Below are 6000 nucleotides of genomic sequence, written 5' to 3'. Positions count from 1 at the left end.
TAAAGTTCAGGAAAGAAAGTAAGTTCAAGAACAGAATGCAGAGGAGGCTGTGGAGCTTACTGTCAAGTGAAGGCAAGAAAGTAGAATAGATGTCCTGTTGTTGAAGATAAGATGGCAGATGCTTCTGCTCAACATAACATCAGTGGGAGCTAGTTTGGGCTACCTTCATGCCTTTTAACAGTTGGAAATTTACAGTGAAAATGACTTCATCCTTCATCCCATGACCACCATAGAAGTTAGTTATTTCTTGAAATTTCTGCCCATGTCCATGGAGTGTAATGAATATGTATGTATATGTTAGACCTTTAAATATGTAGTCACTGCTTCCCTCAGTGTGTATGCTGGTGGAGTGATCACCATGAACCCAGCACCGTAATAAAAGGAATATCTGCTTGACATAACTCACTGGAGTTACTTTGTTGTTTTCTTGGCTTCACTAGGCCACCATTCAATGTGGTTGTGCTGGGTGTTGGTGTGACGACAGCCCAGGGCCCAAGTAAAACCACCACCTGGGAAAGGCAATGAGACAGTGAGAGGAAGTGGCTTTTGCTGTGTAAGGCATGCAATGATCATGGCGCTGTTAACAGCCTCGAAATATCTCAACGGCCAGGTCTTGCCGTGCATGAAAACTTTCTTTCTCGTAAATTACCAAAGCAGCCTTGTGCTTTTAAGAGACTTCATTTCCTGAGTAACACCGTTCTGATGGTGTTTCTCAAACACATACAGCAGGGGAAGCTACAGCTCCACCCGCCATAGCGAAAGGCGACCCCAACTTCATTCCACGCGGCGCAGGGCCCTCCCCCTTCTCCTCCTCCTCCTCTCCCTCCCCCTTCTCCTCCCCCATTCTCCACCGCTCATCCCCGTCCCGCCCCTTCCCCACCCGGAGCGGGAGGAGGGCTCCTAGTAGGAGGCGCCAAGGAGGGCGGGGGCCGGGTGAGGTACCTTTCCGCCGCAGGTAGGTGCGCGGTCGGGCTGAGGGACGGGCCGGGGAGGCGGAGGCAGTGTCGCAGGCAGGGGCCGGAGCAAAGCGACCGCGCCGCCGCCGGGCTGCGCCGCGGTTCGCTTCTCCTCTCCCCGCGGCCCTGCGCCTCCAAGGTGGGTGTCTCGGCCTGGCGGGCGGGCGGGATCGCGACGCCACGGTACCTGCGGAGCGTTCCCGGAGCACGACTGTACGCGTGCAGGCGTGGAGCTGGGAAGGTTGGGAGCGGTCATGGGCCGTGGCCGTGTGCCCTGCTTGTGGGCCTGCGGATAGGCACTGCACCTGCTGCTGCAGCGGCGCTGAGGAGCACGGGGATCGAGGCGCGGCCGGCCTGCGGGGCTCCCCCGCCCACCCCTGCCGCGTGCTGGCCTGGCGGAGGGTCCTGCGGCTCAGCAGCTCGCTCTTTATTACGCGTGGTGCTGGCCGTGGGAACCGGCCGTGTGTATGTGAACGGCTCTTACGTGTTGCTCTATTTCTCAGCTGTCAGGAGGGTTCAAATCAGGTTTGAATCGAGGTGCTGAGTGTGCATGGGTGTGATGGGTACAATGACGTCGGGACTTCCTGTCTGTATATCACTACTCGTCCCTGCAGGTTTTAAGTGGAGCTGTAGGGCTATGGGCTTTTGGGCAGGACATGTTTATGAGTGTGTGAAGACCTAGAGCACAGAGTTCTGAGTGTGAGAGATGGAGCAGGCCCTGTGATGCCCTTGTTTCTTCTCTGTGGCAGCTGCCGGGAGAACAGGAGCTTGGTAACTGTTCTGTGGCTTGGAAGGCTTTTCCTATATGTGCTTCTGGTCTGAGGCAGAAAGAGGTTCCCGCATTACAAGTTGTTTTTGTTTCTGCCAGATGCTTTTAGCTCAGCGGCCATCTCTGAGCTCTTGTACCCCATCATTTCTGGTGGGCTCTGGATATCAGTGCAGCGGTCAGGTCCATCATATTCAGGGGCATTTTTTTAGACAGTCCAGGTGTTGTGCAGTTGGCCCTGTTCTGCTAACGGGGTTGAGCAGTGAGGAAGCAGGTTTCTGTATGTACGCTGGCTGTGAGGAGGGAGCTGGTTGTACACATGCAGGTAAGGCCTGTCTCCAGTGGACTGCTCCGGGAAAGCTATCATTCTGCACACCTTGCAGTGCTCAGGGTGCTGCAGAGGGGCTGGTGAATGCACTGTGCCCTCAGCCCCATTGAAATCAGGCTGCTCTAGTTTTTTTTTTGTTTTTTTTTTCTCGAAAAAGAAACAGAAGCCATTGTAGCTGGTGATGGCTGTGACTGCTCCTTCCACAGTGAATTAAGCATTTGAGATCAGTGTTTATTGAGAATGGGTTTGTTTCAGGGCTGGCAAACTGTCTCATAGCTGTTCTGGACAGTGTAGGTAGAGGTGTGCTTGGAAATGGCCATGAAAGGCTGTGCTATGCTGCCTTCTCTGCTGGTGTTATGATTCAGTACTCTTTCCTCCCACAGAGTAAGCAGCTACTGTCTTAAACCTTCTGTCAGTAGGACTGCCTTAAACCTTCTGTCAGTAGGACTGCATGGCTGCAACCGTGTGACACCAAATATTGTGGCTTTACACTTCCAGACAACAGGACTTTCTATTTTTCATGGCCAGTCCTCTCTGAAGTTGGACTTGATGATCCTTATGGGTCCCTTCCAACTCAGGATATTCTGTAATTCTATGATATGGGTCCCATGAGGATGAAGGGGAAATACGGTGCCTTCTGCTTTCTAATGGCTGCCTCCTGGGCAGCTGAGGTATGGTGTGGTGGCTCCGCGTGGCCCTCTGTGGGTATAAAAGGAACTGTGGGGAAGTCTGCAGCCTCATGGCTTCACAACCAGGTTGCTTGGCTGTTCCATGTGGAGTTGCAGTTGGAGCAGTTCTATCTCAGATGCGCAAAAGTTAATTTCTGACCTGGACTGCTATCCTTGGATTCAGTTTTTCCTTCTGACATCTATTTTGCAAGGGTAAATGGTGGTGCTTTGCTCTGCTTCTGAGGGTATCTTCCAGAGCTGGGATCTTCACAGGCAGTAACTATGACAGGAAAGCTCCCACGTTTTGTATTATTTTTGTACTCTTCAGGTGTTTTCACTGAGTTTTTAATTGTCTTCAGGAAAAATAGGAGCTCATGTCACTGATGCTGGAAGATGGTTTTTGAAATTTTAAGAAAATAAAACATTTCCCATCAGTGTTCACGGATGAGTCTTATTTTATTTTAGTATATACATGCAAGTTCCTTTGCTGGCAGTTACAGAGTTGAGATCCTTCTTGATGCAGTGTTGTTGCATGCTTTGTAGCTGCTCTTTGTTGTGCCTGATGCTATGCGTTGCCCTTAGTTAACTGAAAGGGAATGTGGCTGTCCATTTGGGTATCTGGAGGTATGTGTGGAGCTGATGGCACCTCTGGCTGCTGTATCTGGTTGTTCTCTCTCTGGAGTTCTGCCTCTCGGCTTTCTCCCTGTCTGTTTCTTTGATGATGATCAAGTGTGTCAAGGCAGACAGTGGATGTTCACTAAGAAGCATGGGAAAGTCCTGCTGGTCTCACTAGGTCCGGTGCTCAGGGATGGGTAGATGAAGAACTACCTGTTGGCATCAACATGCACAGAGCTTTGTGAGGCCCAGGGATACTGCTGTGGCTTCCATGCAGAGGGTTCTCCTGCCCTGCGAAGTGCAGCAGGCAGAGCTGGGAGCAGGACCAGACTTATGGAAATGGCATGAATACATAAGTAGGAAGTTGCTTTGATCCTGTTAGTTTTTTGTTTGTTTGTTTGTTTGTTTGTTTTTAATGAGGGGATGGTGAGAGAAGTAAAGGGTGTTGGCAGTGCTGTGGTTACAGTAAGTGTGTTAAAGCATGAAACAGCAGTACTTATGTACTTACACTACATACAGAGAAGCAAAACAGGTGGCAAATTAACGGAAACTTGAACTGTAGCTGTGAGGATGCAAGAAACTGTTCTGAGGACAATAAATGAAGATAATTGTGGCTCATGTATTGAGTTCTCAAGTTTTGTTAGTGATGCAGAATCTTGCATCTTGCTGTCTACCTCCTCTTCCACGGTTCCTTTCCCTCTGTTCATGTGCAACACTGAACTCATTATCCAGTAGGCATTTTCTGCATTGATCCTCTTAAAAAATTAGTATTAGCCTGTATATGAGGGAGGCCAAAGAGGATTGAACGTTGTGTTGTAGAACCAGTGTGGCCTCTCAGCGAGGATGGGTGGTCTGTGTTTGGCTCTCAGTCCTGTAGCGTGGTGTGGGTTGGAGGGAAGGAAGGTGATGGCTCGCCATCGGTGTGCCCCTACACGCCACTGTGCTTACCTAGCAGATCCCTTATTGGTGGAGCACGTTCAGGGAGGTGACTGGGAAATATTTGGGGTTGGCAGACTGGGAGCAGGAAAGCAGTGCCTTGGCAAGCCCCAGGTTCCATGCTGGGGCTGCTGTGGTGCTGCAAGGTGAGAAGAAACCTTCCTGTCCCTGTGTCACTGCCCACTGTGTGGTTATCAGGGTGTGATGAGAACATGAAAAGTGATTACAGTTCCCGCTTTGTTTGGGAGTAGTTTTCAGGGGCAGGCTTTAGCTGCGCTTTTTTTGAGTCTTTCCTCCTTCCCTTGATATAAAGCAGGCATTAATTCTTGCTTCAATAAGATTACTTTATTTATATATATATATACATACACGCTTAGTTGTGCTTGATTTATTTATTTATTTCATAAACATATAATACCCTATGAACTTTGTCATTGTCTATACAAAGGAACATGCTGAAAAACGGAGAGTAACTTTTTTTTTTTTTTTTTTTTTAGCACGTCTTTGTTCTCATTTGCACTGGAAGAGATAGTGTATTACAGTTGGCTGTTACTGGAAGAACAATATGGGGTGTAGGCAGCAGACTTAGAGACATGAAAGGTCTTGGGTTTATGCTTGAGTTCTCTCCGTTCAGATTTAATAGATTTGGAGGGGAATGGAGCCATACACACTTCTTTTTGTAAAGAAGCATCCCATGACTTTGCCTTGAACCAAGTCCACAGGCTGTGCTTAGGTGTGCGTAGGTTTGTAGTAGCAAAGCCCCCAAGCTGAAAGCACTTCAGGAGGAGCTGGCTGTTTCTTGCAGAGCTTAGAACTGTTTTATCCTGTTGGAGATCTATATGAGGGCTCAGGAGTTTGGGGACTTGTTTCTGTCCAGCATGGTGTTGTAACCCATAGTCACAGGAAGAACAAACCTTCTGTGCCAGGAGTGCATGTGGATATAACACTGCTCAGTTTTTGGGACCTCTGATTACTTAATCTGGAATGATGAGAACACGTGTCAGTACTGCATTTTTAAGATACCCTTCCATATCCTTACCTTATCTGTAGGTGTCTGTGTGCAATTCAGAAACTACTTATTGGATCACATGCGAGAACAAAGCTCCAATTGTTCAGATGAGCAGAGCACATGATGAGGCCAGATGAGTTTTCTGGGTTCCCCTTGGGCCTGCTCACTTAGATGCCAGGAGGGTAGGGATTGTGGCAGGAGAAGTTCTTCTCTATGTGCAGGTGATATGGCTGGAAGAGGGATGGGAGTGCAGGCATGCTTTTGGACATTGAGCCTTTTTCCAGTTTAATCGAATATGGCATTTACTGTGCTTCTCTGTAAGCCCCAGCTTGGATTTCCTTAGTAACCTCTGTAATTGTTGCCAGGCGTTGTATTGTGGGTGGTGAGAGCCATTTCTGTCTAAGTCTGTGTTTAATTTGGGTGCAGCAAGGAGTGTCTGCAGTGCATCTAACGATGGAGGGGCTGCTGCAGGCAGGAGTTAGCTGTGGGTGGTTCCCACCCTGCACAGGATCTGTGCAGCTGTAGACATCCTGTCTTTCCTGAAGCACTGCAGTAACAATGCTGAGATGGTGGATCAGAGATGCTCTGGTGTGCCATTGTGGATGTGGAAATTGCTGGAGTGATGCTGTGCTGGTAAAGATCCCTTCTCTCACACACTTGTTTGTTGGGTTTTTTTGTTTGTTTGTTTTTTAATCAAAAAAGGCATGAAATGACTGAGGCAA

At 48.7% G+C, this 6000-nt stretch overlaps 1 protein-coding gene across 2 annotated transcripts in view; it reads left to right on the top strand.

Moving 5' to 3' along the window:
• The first annotated feature begins 914 nt into the window (after nucleotides 1-914).
• Nucleotides 915-6000, top strand: part of SEMA4D (semaphorin 4D) — an 88051-nt gene continuing 82965 nt past the window's right edge. Inside the window, exon 1 of one of the 2 annotated variants that reach the window (XM_042823111.1) lies at nucleotides 915-955. The gene's annotated coding sequence lies outside the window, so the exon portion shown is untranslated. Of the gene's footprint in view, nucleotides 956-1049; nucleotides 1096-6000 lie in introns of those variants that run through there. The other variant, XM_042823114.1, reaches the window with a different exon arrangement.

This window comes from Centrocercus urophasianus, unplaced genomic scaffold (assembly GCF_019232065.1).
Source record: "Centrocercus urophasianus isolate 14NV4802_14NV808 unplaced genomic scaffold, USGS_Curo_1.0 seq_21, whole genome shotgun sequence".
Taxonomy (NCBI): domain Eukaryota; kingdom Metazoa; phylum Chordata; class Aves; order Galliformes; family Phasianidae; genus Centrocercus; species Centrocercus urophasianus.
Note: the sequence above shows the minus strand (reverse complement) of the source record. Positions and strands in the feature narration are given on the sequence as shown.